The 14,419-nt window shown below is 40.0% G+C and overlaps 1 protein-coding gene across 4 annotated transcripts in view; it reads right to left on the reverse strand.

Annotated features, from left to right (window-relative positions):
- NKAIN (Sodium/potassium-transporting ATPase subunit beta-1-interacting protein) overlaps positions 1–14,419 on the reverse strand; it is a 53,199-nt gene that overhangs the window by 13,538 nt on the left and 25,242 nt on the right. The gene's annotated exons all lie outside the window — the stretch shown is intronic.

A 14,419-nucleotide genomic window follows, 5' to 3' on the forward strand; every position in this document is an offset into this window, starting at 1 on the left:
TTGGCCTCCCAAAGAAAATATTCTTCAGTTTGGGATAGAAGAAATAAAGAAGCTCTACATATACTTGAACCTGAGAATTTATAATGAGAAAATGGATGTTCTGTCAGCAGAGTGGACAGAATACAAACTTTTGCTTCCTTCTCCAGCTTTGAATCAGACGCTGGAGAAGATCCACAGTGTGGAGTGTTCAGCAAGATTCCCCAATTTGATCCAGATTTTGACATTTTGTGCTGTTCTACCAGTGAACACAGCTTCATGTGAGAGAGGTTTCAGCTGTCACAACAGACTCAAGATTACTTACAGGAACTCCCTGAAGACCGAGACACTGGATGATTTGCTCAGAGTTTCCGTAAACGGACCCCCCCCCCTTTCCCTGTCAGAGTTTGACCCAGCAGCTGTGATCGATAAGTGGTACTTCAGTGCAGAACGACAGCGCTACACAAACATTAATTCCTAACTTTTTAATAATTGCTCATATTTTTACTATTTATCAATATAAAATAGTGGCGACCAAAGATTTTAGTCCGGCGACTGATTTCAAACTAGAAATTTCATGTCCTGTCTTAAATAGCACATTCAAAGTCAAACCTTCATGCAAATGTTAAGACCTTTAGGGTGAAAATATAATCTTATATCTGGAACATTGATTGATTGATTGATTTAGTTTATTTTACTTCGCGTTTTGTGCCTCTTGGCTAATTTGCAAAGATGGGGATGAGTGATGGAATGATGAAATTGATGAATGGACATTCACAAACAACCAAGCCCGAGCAGGATTCGAACCCCGGACCCTTGGCGTTGCAGCGTGATGTGCTAACCACTTGGCTACAGGGTCCGGCTATAGGGGGAACAGAACGTCCAAGTTGTAAGTTACTATATAAAAGGTTCTATATGAAGTTTTTATGCTTTCAACACTGTTCAGTTCATATGCCATATTCTGCATCATTCACTACCTTCAAACATTCTATGAATTATTATTTGAAACAGGTTTAATATGTGGTTAAAATTGTGTGTTTACATTCATTACATGTAGGTAAAGTTCCCTGCACCATTCCATCTTGCCCATTTTTGAAGTGGTGACCAGCACCATACTCCAGCTGCCTTTACCCCCCGGGAGCGAGCCCCAGAGCCACTTTATACAGTGACAAGTCAAAAGAATTCTGAGCTTAGATCAACCGCCTAGGAATCGAATCCAGTTCTCCCATGTTGCAGTCAGATGCCCTACTGACTAGACCATTGTGGCCCATTTTCAGTTCATACAGCCAGTAAAAAATAACAATATTTTGCATGGGTTTACGTTTTGCAAATACAAGTTTGGTTGTCACGTTTAACCCTCAAACACTGCGCTGGCTGTGACAGACTGGTGCAGGGAGGAGTATTTTCAGCGCAAAATTTAAATTCAGGAAGGCTTTAAATAAAATTTTATATCTTTAAAACTATGAATGCTAAAGTAACAAATTATACCTAGTTCTGTTAAATATAGATTAGGCTACAAGGCTAGTGTCCAAAAAAATTCAATTTTCATTTATCAAGTAGAAGACAAAAGTAAAAAAAAACAACTTTTTCTTGAAAATATGAAATTTGCCGGGCCCTATGTAGGCAATGACGGGACATGCAGGTTCAAAATGGTGCCTGCTTATTTCCTGACGTGTATTCCATTCTCATAGCAAGAGCTGCGCACTTGGTGCTGACATTTTCGGAGAAAAAATATATTTTCTAATGTAAAAGCCGTGCATGTTTTCAGTAGGAAATTCTAAATTTCGCAGGGTTTTCATTAAAATGTTTTATCTCTGGGAAATATGAATATTCGAGTTACAAATTATACCTCATTTTCTTTAGCATTTCAAAACGGTACTTGCACAGTGTTTCTTGCATATACTTTCGGAGAATTTCCTTTCCCATCAATATAAAAGCCGTGGTTTTTTCAGCAGGATATTTAACCTCCCCCCGCCCGAAATATAGCCAGAATCAAATTATAAACTTTACTGGTGAAAAATCTCAAGGCGCATGTAGCACTATGTCACAGTATGATTTTCATTGGCATGTTGCGTTTTTGAACACCAAAAAGTTCTAATTAATCAGAATATTTCCACTACAAAATATTTGTTAATGGTAGCGAGTCAGCCAACTGACATCAGGGTTGCCCTGTCAAGGAAAGTAACACAATACGACATTTCAGGAGTACAATTAATTAATTTTGAGAACGTTGGTGCAGTAAATGAAATTATCAAAAAGTGGTTCTCTAGAAACATTCTTTCTCAGTCAGCAGGTAAAATTAGAAAATTTGTTGTCGGCCGGTTCTCGAGATAATCATGACCAAAGTTACCCCATAAGCTTACACAGGCATCCTCAAATCTTCGCTGGGGTAGGATATCATCTTAAGGCGATCTCCTACCCCGGCGAAGGTTTGAGCAATTTTCCATGTAAGCTTATGGGCGTAACTTTAGTCACGATTATCTCGAGAACCAGTAGACAGATAATTTTCAAATTTTAACTGAACGCTGAGAAAGGATGTTTTTAGAGAACCACTGATCGATATTTTCATTTTCTGCATCAACGTCCCCATAATTAATTAATTCATTTTATTTGTGAAATATCAGACTTTTTTTCACTTTTCTTGACAGGGCAACCCTGTTGCCGGCCGGCAGGTTCACTGCAGCTGCTCGCGGTCGCCTAATGACCTTGTAGAAAGAGGGTTTGGAACACGGCGGGTGGTTTCGCCCCAACACACAACAGGTTTAGAAGATGAAAAGAAAGCAACATGTCTTTTGGCTTTTAACTGGGTAGCTTTTAAATTATGGACTGGAAGTGGTGGCATGAAATTGGTGAAGTGTGTTCCGGACCAAGAAAAATATGAAGTTGGAATTTGGTCCGAGAGTTTGAGTCTGAGAGACAAATATGTTTCTAAAGCAGTGGCGTTTCCGTAACAGGGCTGGTTACTACATTATTTTTATTATTGTAAAACACACTATTCTTCCATTATAAATGTAGATAACGGACCATACTATATATGCATAAATAAATGTAGAGTTTGTTTTTAAATTTGTTTTATGCACAGAAAGGCTAGCCAGGGCTGGACCTACAGTTTAAAGTGGAGTCCGAACCACAATGTGCCTGCACCGGGTATCGACCTCGGGATTCCTTGATTACAAGACGACGACGTAACCACTACGGCATCGGGAAGATCCGCGTATAAATAATACATGATTACATACGTATATACTAGAGATGGCAAACAATATAAAGTTCGGATTTACCGGAACCGGGTACCTGGATCTGATCCTAGAACCGAGTGTCCGTTGATTGACTGATTAATTTTGTTATTATTCGTCGCTTTCTGATACTTGGATAATTGCAACAATAATGAAGAATGCGTATTAGATGAAATTGTTGAACGGCAACTCACAAAAAAAAACTTCTACGCCGTGGCCGGGATTCGAACCCAGGACACCCGGCGTTTTAGCACGCTATGCTAATCACTTCGCACGCAGGTCGGCCCGACTGTCCGGATTTCGGGTTGTGGATGTATGAATTTTACATAATGGCTACATTAGAACCAATTAACTATTAAATCAATCATTTCGAAAGCTCTTATCACTAATGCAATGAAACATTTCATGCACAAAATACAAGTAGCCTATTTATGCCAGTATAATATTTTAATATTTCAATTCCATTGCAAACACTATAAAAAGATAAAGTTACCTGTGCGTACCACTGTGGCATGAAGGCACATTTAGAGGATGTGGGGATAGGGCCCCACACATTCTCGAACTGGACCATTTTGGAGGTGGTGATCAGCCCCATACTACTGCAGCTTCTAGCCCCCCCGTACCCATTGATTTGAGGATGGGGCAGCCCCAGAGCCGCTTTATACGGGTACAAGGCCGGAAAAACTCCAACCTTAGATCACCTACCCGGAAATCAAACCCGGGTCTTTCGCATGGCAGTCAGATCCTTTTTATTTTCTTTTTATTAAAGTGAAGCCCCTAAGGGGCAGCTTTCCTCACACAAAACTCATCTCAATTGATGTCAAATCTCGTCTTGTTCATTGAGGACAAACAATCACAAACATCCATGTCCGAACTGGGATTTGAACCCGGGACTCTGGCGTCACAGCGCGCTGCATTCACAGGTTCGCGACGGGGGTAGACAAAATAGACCACTTCGGCTCTTGCAAGACTGTAAAACATCAGAAATCCTTTTTCTCAACCTCGATCTGTTTTCTGCAGCTATTATTGTTTACTTCTGGCATTTTCCCTCCTACCACCAGATCGCCGGTTTCCAGCGGTGGTGAAACTGGAAGGGCCTGCCAGCTGGGGTCAAATTCTGAGAATCACCACCGAAGTATCATGTTTCTCCCGCCGAGTGCTTTCCAAAGGTTTGGAAGATGAATAAACGTAATCCGACACACACACAGAAACTAAAACTACAGACATATGTAAACTCGATGGTGCGACAGCTATGGGCCAGGGCCTGCCACATTGCCTTTTTAATTGGGTGACGCATGATCAGCATGGTTGTGCCTTACGATAGCTGGTGCTATGTTTTATCATAGGGACAACCGGGCAGACATAACCCTGGCCATAACGGTTAGATACGTTACGTACATCGCTGTTATATATGTATTTCATGCGCAATAGGACATTCTGCTTGTCTTGGCAGGACAGAAAGCGCAATAAAAACAAATGGTACGACTTTTGGCGAGTAAAAATCATGTTGTACGACAGTTTGTTCGGACATAGTGAGATGTGTAAGAAGATTTAAATGTACGTACTCCAGATTAGCTACTCGACGGAAGAACAGTGCTTCACGGAAAAACAACAACATGAAAACCCAATTTTACATCTTCTGAGAGAAGGAAATCTCGTAAATAATGATATTTCCTCGGGGTATATTGTATAATGCCTTACGTAATAAATAGAATTGTCGTATTCGTAGATAAACGTATTCTTGCATAGACATGGACTAGGGCAAAAAAACTTCCAGGGGGTGAAAAATGAAGGTTACCAGTACGTCCTGAAGCATGAAACATATTTACGGATCATTTTGATTTCTTGTTATTTCGCGTCGCTTTTAATCCAGTTTTGGCTAATCGCGAAAATGAGGATGAGTGATGATATTGTGAAATTGATGAAGGCACAATCACAAAGAACATCCATGCTCAGGCCGGGATTCGAACCCAGGACCCATGGCGTCGTAGAGCGCTGTGCCAACCCACTCCGCCACGGTTGCAGGCCAATAACAGAAATATAAGTTAACACAGACATGCAGATACATAATACATAACACACTTATGGAGGTGCATGTATGTATGTGGAGTTAAAATAAATACAATTTTCGTATTTTATTTTCCACTTTACTGCTATTGTGTGATTATGCATACACGCGTATGTAATATTATTGTTAGTACGATATTTGGGGCATGAAAATCTGCTTTTAAACAAATTTTTCAGTGTCCCTCTTTTGAGAGTATTTTTTTTTTAATTTAGTAAAACTATTTAGGTTTTGGCCTAAAGTTGGAATGTGTAACGAAACCATGCATATGCCATTTCTATTTAAATGCTTTGAGAAGGTAACACTGTTAATTCAAGCTAAACGTTATATTTTATGTGACTCAGATGTTTTACACTCTTGCGACCATGAAACATTGATTTAATTGCATTTTATGCATAGTAAAGGTAATCGGGACTGGGCCTACAGCTTAAAGTGGGATCCGAACTACTATGTGTCTCCACCGGTTATTAAACCAGGGACGCCTTGATTACAAGGCGATGAAGCTAACAATGTGCCATCGGGGAGAATCCTCCACCACGGAACAAAACAATATATTGGTCGTTGTTGAAATATTTTTGAAATTGAAATTGATTTAGCGCAATTGATCTGTATTCTTGGGAATATGCCGCCGCCCGCAGCCCCTCCTTGCCGGAAGCACTGTTTGCAGCACAGTAATTTCATATTCCACACTAAACGAATATACACTATCTGCGATTATTCTGTTTCTATTCATCAAACGTTTGCTCCGAAACTTCCCGTCCACAATTTAGAAAAAGAAATACCAAGATTGATCTTGGGGGGTCTTTCCCCTGTTACTTATACCCGAAACCGGTTGCATGCAGGTCGAGTGCATCTGGGTTTTATTCTCTTGGGTCTCCCCCTCCTCCCGGATTATTAGGCGCTTCGCGCGTGAGGGGATAATGACGCAGACCGCCCCATCTAAATTCTTGGTGAGGAATATTTTTCCTTTCGCTATCATAAAATTCAATATATTTTTCTAAAATATATGTATAAAAAGGACATCGTTGTGCAATGTGTGCGATGAGGCGGAGAGGAACATACTTGATTAGTAATTAATTCAACTCACTATAATTGGTTCCAAGATGAAGAAAAGGAATAATTTGGAGAAGGGGCAGATCAAGTAAATCATTCAGTAAATCTTAAAAAATGACTTTTAGTAATAGGAGAGTGTCGCAATAAAATACTTTATGGGAATTATAGCATGATCTAAGGGGGGGACGCGCTATTGGTCATGGATGGGGTGGGAGACTGATCTATACAATTGTTAGAAGTTCATTATCCAGATATTCATGAACTACTTAACCTGCGCTTTATTTTTGCCGAAATATTCTTGAAATGGACATTGTGTAATTTATTTCTCTTCTTGACATCTGAGATACCGGGGAATATGCTGCCCTCAACCCCTCCTTGAGAACAGCAATGCTTTACAGCATACTTTCGCCATCCCGGTACTTCGAGAAATTTCATACTCCAGACTAAGTGAATATATATCTGTGCTGATTCTATTCGCATTCCTGAACACTTTCTTTTGTCCATTTTCAAGTTAGCCCTATAATTTCAAAAATACTCAGTTAAATCTTCCGAGAGCTTTCCTCCCCGGATATTTATACCTGAAGCAGATTTCTACAGCTCGAAAACATCTGGTGAGTTATCCTCGGGCCTCCCTCCCTTCCGCCTCATTAGTCGTGAACGAGGGTCCGTGAAGAGCCAGGCGACTGGGCTCTGCAGGGTTGCTGTGTCAAGAAAAGTGAAAATAGAGTAAAATGAATTAATTAATTTTCGGGACGTTGATGCAAAAAATGAAAATATTAATCAGTGGGTCTCTAGAAACATCCTTTCTCAGTGTTCAATCAAAATTTGGAAAATTTTTGTCGACTGGTTCTCGAGATAATCGTGACCAAAATACCGAAAACATCCCATAAGCTTACATAGAAAATGCTCAGACCTTCGCCGGGGTAGGAGATCGCCTTAAAGTAAAACGACAAACTTCAGGAGAACCTCTCGCGGCCCGGCGGTTGAGAAACTCTTGCGCTCTAAACGTCTGCATATACCGACATGTCACACACAAAAAGAGCAGCATATCTTACACGCATTATCGCAGCCGAGACAACGGTGAGAATTCTGCAGACTAAGACTTCCTGTCGAACGCAAGAAACCTCGTTTGCTATTGTGGAGCGGGGGATCCTGTTGAATCATTGCGCTGGTCCCACAAACGAGGGAACAAAGCGGGGAGGAGCCAGTTCACACAACCATGACACGAGACGTCCGGCTCTTTCTTGAAACAATGCGGCCTCGTGGGACCCCTGCCGTGCGTTATTTGGCATCAATTCCCCCTCACACACTTACTCCACATCACAAAGCGGCCTACCTTCAAGATTTGTTTACACGCACGTCGCTTTGAAGGCTCCGCGAGTGTGGTACAAACACTGGTACGCCGTTCTCTCAACTGCTCCCCCCACCACCTTTTTCCGATTTTCTGTCGCTTGTCCACCCTTCCAGGTCAATTGCACGTCCCCCAGATAGGGTGGATAAAAATTATGATTATTTTTTATTTAAATCCGATTTTGTTTTATTTAAATAGATTTAAAAAACACGTCTAAAATTAATTCTATGGTTTTTGGTACCACACGTATACGGTTTTTATAGAAAAGATTTTTCTAGTAAACGGCCCTGGAAATATTTGACCAGAATGATTAAAACAAATTAAAAGTAATATACATATTTGTTTCTTAATACTGTATATACAGGGTGTAACAAAAATGCATGTCAGTACTTGGGAGACATATTCCTCACATGGAGACGATGAAATAATGTTATATGAACATGGGTCTGGAAATGCGTCATTGACGCGTTAGAGCGCATTTTCGAAAACGCTGCACACTGTGTATGAGGCGAAAGCGGTGTAGTGTGGAATGTCGAAAAAGCTGTCAGATGACAAATACCCCACATCTGAACTGGCGGGAAACATAGTGGGAGACATTGGCGTTGACCCCGGGTGAAATTGGGGTGGGGGTTGAGAAACACATCGTAGTCAGGAAACGCTTTATTGACACGTTACAGTTCGTATGCTACATACTACACAACACCCCATACCAGAACACTGCACACCAGATCTGTATGTAACAGACAAACAGGTTCACAAGAAATGTTCAAAATGTCCGCCATGTGCACGGAGACATGCAGCAACTCGCCGTTGCATACACTCCCAGATGCGCTCGTGAATCCCTGGAGAATTCCGTATCGTATCGCATCCGTCCAGAATACGTACACGAAGACTCTCAGCATCTCAGACCTTCCTCCCCTCCGTACGTTCATTCGGGGTTCACCAGAACGTCTACTACATTACATGCGGACTGCGTGTTCTGGTATGGGGTGTTGTGTAGTATGTAGCATACGAACTGTAACGTGTCAATAAAGCGTTTCCGGACTACGATGTGTTTTTCGGACCCACCCCCTCCCCAATTTCACCCGGGGTCAACGCCAATGTCTCCCACTATGTTTCCCGTCAGTTCAGATGTGGGGTATGTGGTATCTGACAGCTTTTTCGACATTCCACACTACACCGCTTTCGCCTCATACACAGTGTGCAGCATTTTCGAAAATGCGCTCTAACGCGTCAATGACGCATTTCCAGGCCCATGTTCATATAACATTATTTAATCGTCTCCATGCGAGGAATATGTCCCCCAAGTATTGACATATATTTTTGTTACACTCTGTATATGCCTACTATGGAAATGTTTGTTGAGTATGTTAATGAAACTATAGTAATTTCTGTAACTTTTCTTCCAACGAAAATACAACGTTCTGGATGTACTCTACAATTGTAACTTAAAATATTTTTATGATTTTTGTCGCTGAATTTTGGCTTTTTTTTTTTAATGATAGTTTGCAAAACATCAGCTGCCATGTTTATTTACAGTTTAATGTAATGGCACTATTTACGGTTTAACATTAGTATTTTGTATATTTTTCTACACAAAATGTTCGCTATTCTTGCCTATAAAAATTATTGAATTTTAAATCAAGATAAATTTAAGTGGGTGTACAGTGTACATATTGCATTTCCTTTTGTATGAACTTCACCCCATCAGTACATATACAGCGTGTCCCATTTGAAATGTCCAATTTTTATTTTGCGATTATAAATGAATGTGTATATATATATATATATATATATATTTTGTTTCCTTTCTAAAGCCTAATAAACACCATTAAATTGTTTAAATCAATCTACTTGCCCCATTTCATGGCATCATTTCAATAAAGTATTTAATTCAAATTATCCAGATTTGGCCACCCTTGATGCATGTGCGGCATCCATTGTAAGTTTTCGATAAAGCAAAAGCAAAAATGAATGGTCAGGCTACATAGGAGTAGTAATACGCATATCACATATTTGTATATTAGGCAAACATTTATGGTATTCAGTGTTTAATTTATAAGTTTTTTTTTCTTCCTCGGATTGGCTTGTTCTCTTCTGGTGACGTTGCTCTGAGACAACTTTGCATGTGTGTTGAAGAGCTACAATAAATATTGACTTTGTTTTGTGGGAATACCCGCTGCTTTGTGCAAATTGTGTACGTCTTCTTTCTGTACAGACGACTTGGCAGAAAACGCGTATTCTATGTGTATCAAGTCCCGGACGTCTGCAGGTTTTTCAGCATAACATTCAAGAGCACTGTATAATATCTTAATACACTAATAAATTAATGTCATGGCCACATTGTTATCGTTGTCGCCTTGTAATCAAGGGGTCCGAGTTCGATACCCCGGTGGAGGTACATAGTGGTTCGGATCTCACTTTAAACTGTAGGTCCAGTCCCGATTAGCTTTACTGTGCATAAAGTGGACTTAAAATATCAAATCAATCAATCAAATCAATAAATTAATGTTACGTCCTCGAATTTTGCACAATATTCACAAATTAAGTTTATTCAGCAATTAACAAAAATAACAAAAATGTATCCAATTAAAAAGCCGGTTGGAGCAAAAAAAACAATGTCTTCAGATCTCTCGTTCTGGCAAGCAAAAGAAGTTACGGGACTTTTTCAGATTTTTTAGAATATTTTTTACAAAATTCCATAGTTTTTCCAGCTTCCAGGCCATTTGGGAACCCTCTAACAGGAGAAACAAGTAATAATAATAATTTCTCCAGAACGCACAAGAGAGCTCGTCCACAGTGAGGGTTGTGTGATCATGACCACGCTCCGACCACATTTACTACAGAGAAATGTCCATTAATGAGAGGTGGCTTACGCAGGGTCATAAAACCGAGCTACAATCGCGTCCTACTGACTTGACCATCGCGGATAATGTACGTGTTTAAGAACTTGTATCTGACATTGTACAGTGTCTTGTTTATTATGATGATATCCTACTAGTGAGCAGTGAAAGTGCCGTCGCAGTTGCCCTTCAACGCATCCGAGCATCATCCGTGCAGGTTAATGTGGCTAAAAGTGTTCTCCAACCTGTTAAGGCCCTTACTTATTTAGGCTTAAACATTTCTATTGATACCATGACTATCTCCATGCCGGATATGTACATACACATGCTCGCCTCCGCACCATGGTGGGCTCTACAGTTTCGACGGGTGCGCCGTATTCTGCGTGGATACATCACTTGGTCACAGTGCACCACCAACCTCTCTCATGGTGTTGCAGATTTACTACATTACGAGTTTTTATCGTACTGGTCTTGGGTGTGGAACTGTCTCATACATATTCGCAGCAGGCCATTGACCTTGTAACCACCCTCAGCGACCATCTACACCACCCTATACTTGGATGCCACAACTTCCTCCATGGCCGCAGTGCTGGGCGACTCCACCATCCTGTTTCAGTACTTGCATCCACCGGACCTATATATTGGATTTTATGAATTTCAGGCTGGCTTGGCAGCCATTTTGTGTTTGTATCCTACTCCTGTTATGTTGTATGCAGATAATACTACGGTCTTTTTCAATCTGCGGCGCAGAATATGTCATTTTCCTGTATTAATACCTATGTCTCGTATTGTATTAAAGTTATGTACCTATGACAGGGTTCCTACACAAAATCATGCAATTTTTTCCAGGACATTTTCAGGATTTTCTACAATTGCTCCAGGACAAGTGTAGAAAGTAAGCATGGCAAAATACACATCATTACATATTTTCTTTTATTAAAAAAAAATAGTTCTAATTTTTTTTTTAATACAGGCTCCCAACTCCCCTACACCTGCTCCTCTCCACACCTTTCATTTCTTGGTATAATGAAGGTTATTTAATTTTTACAATAATACAGAAAACATACAAAGGTAGAAAAAATAAACACAAGTATATATATGTTTATAAAAAATTACCATCTTGTATTACAAATAAACAAGAATAATATCCTTGGAAAACTTGGAATATTTATGATAGCAAACCTTTTTTTTTTAAACCATTATTATTATCATCATCTTTTCTACCTCTGAACGATACAAAATAATATAAAAGCGCGGGGCATTATACTTCAATCACAAAAATAAAAATATAAAAATAAAACAAAACTATGACTAAAGTACACAGCAACGTGACATAAGTAAATAAACCACTGTCATGGCACTGGCCTGTTTTAAATGAATACTTATTGTAATTCATACAAATAAAATGGGGCAAAGGAAATTCCAGGACAATCTCCAAAATTCCAGGTACAGCTTGGAAAAATGTGAAATTTCATAACATTTTCATGCCTGGAAGGAATATTCTAAAATTCCAGGTTTTCCAGGACGCGTAGGAACCCTGTATGATGTAAAGTTTGTATACTCAGAGTTTAATAAAGCGAACGGCCTTCCGATCCCATAGCATTCATAGTATAAAGGAGATTTCATGCATAAAAGTTCAAAATGGCCCATGCACTTGTGATTATGGAAACCACAATTCTCTGTAATTATTACAATCATGATGCATCTAAAATATTACATTGAATTAGTGAATCCACATTTGCATAAAACCTGTGATTCTATCATGTTGCTGCTGATGAAGCAAAACCCGGGACTAAAGGTTATTATTCCTGAAGCAGGGACATTCCATAAGGCACACAGGAAACAGTAATAATACAAGTGAGGCAGGAAAGGCGTTGCTGCATTTTTTCAGAACACATGAGCTAATCAATGAGGTGAGCGTATTAACAGTACCTTTATTTATGCCTCTTTCTTTGGGGCGCTACAGATGCGTTTCATATAGCTATTGTAAAAGTTGATAGCCGCGGTAGCTCAGTCGTTATGGCGTCTGACTACCATGCGAGAGACCCGGGTTCGAGACGGCGGGGAAGAACCCGGATTTTTCCTACCTGTTCAAGAGGCTCCGGTGCCCACCCAGCGACGTATAAAGTGGGTACCTGAAGGAAACTCTGGGAAGTAAAGGCGGCCAGAAGCGTGGTGCTGATCACATCACCCACACTTTCGATCGTGATCAAGAAAGAGTGGGGCCCTAACTCCACACCCCCTATACTTTACTTTTTAAGAGTGGATATTATTAGCGTTTAACTTTAATATTTTCCGTTACCCACAGAAATCCAGCATGCCCGACTCAATCTTGTTGACTTTGGTACGATACTTGATAAAATTACTTCACTGTGCATCTTCAGGCATATCAAGGTATGTTAATAATATTGATTCATTGATTTGTTTTATTTTACTTCGCTTTCTGTGCCACTTTTGGCTAATTTGCGAAGATGGGGATGAGTGATGATGATGTGATGAAATTGATGAATGGACAGTCACAAACATCCATGCCCAAGCCGCTATTCGAACCCAAGACCCCTGGCGTCGTGGCGCGATGTGCTAACCACTCCGCCACGGGGGCCGGCCCGTGTTAATAACAATTCCAAAGTCCATTTGTGGCAACTGCAAGCCTGTGATGCGTGGCTGCATATATATTCAGGATAAAATTCAGTTTCTCGAGGGTTCGCATCGTCAAAACGTATCTAAATATTATCTCAACGGGCGAATGCCTAAATGGGGAATTTTCAGAACAATTTCCAATGACAATGAGGAACATATATGCAGAAGGGCAGTGGCGGCGATAGAAGGGGGGAGGCATTTTTTGAGGAGGAGCAAGATCCGAAAATGTGGATATTTTTGCGTGTGCAATATTATGGCCTAAAGTAACGAATAAAAATCAACTCACCCATACACACCCCTCCCCCTACCCAACAATCAGCAACCCAGTCGCTTACAGACAAAGAATGTCACACTGCATACAGTTTAGTGCTTATTATTCACATTCAATTATTCGAATAGTTTTTCCAATTCCCTTTAATTTTCTTATAGCAGAACCATTGAACAGCTATCATAATTCTAGGTTTCGAAAATAATATATTTATATTTCTAAATACCACTTAAGAATCTTTCAGCTGATATTTTCTCACCAAGTCAGACGATGAGCCTTCGTGGATGACTATAACATCGGTTTTCTTGCCGTCGAAGGAGGTTGGACTGTGCTGCATTTCCGATTACTACTTTCAGTTCGGAGATCTATAATACGTGGAGCTATACCTTCGACCATGCTCTTTTTGGGTCTGTGTAACACTGTGTTACCATGGCACATAAATATGTTAACTTTGTTGAACATTTTGTGAAACATTTTTACTGGCCTTATGAGGATATCTTGTAATTTTTACGATGATATTTTAATGACGTCCAAACAGAAAATGCTCAAGGGTGCTAGGGTGGCATCATTCGGTATCTGAGTCAGTAAATAAGGCTTCTCAAATAAAATCAATAAAAAAAAAACAACTTTACACCCTACTTGACGGTTCAAGTGAAATTCTGCCCGACTATTAGAAATTATTATGACAATAAAGAACATGCCTAAATGTGGGGTTAACCAAGAAATACGAGGCATTTTCGCATCACGACTGTTTCGAAAATAGTCGAGAAAGGGATTAAAAGGAATGGATTATCCCTAATAAATCGGGTTGTCTGGTAGCCTTTCATCAATGGTTATAATACTAATACTACCCAATAATGCAGACATCTGGAGCCTGCCTCTCTCCACAACAAACCCATCCATTAATACAACGACAACACCGAAATGTTTACAACTTGAAAAATCGTAGCTTTTTATAGATTCACATTTAAATATGCCATAGGTTGA

This window comes from Lepisma saccharinum, chromosome 8, assembly GCF_977018435.1.
Source record: "Lepisma saccharinum chromosome 8, izLepSacc3.1, whole genome shotgun sequence".
NCBI classification, from domain to species: Eukaryota; Metazoa; Arthropoda; class Insecta; order Zygentoma; family Lepismatidae; genus Lepisma; species Lepisma saccharinum.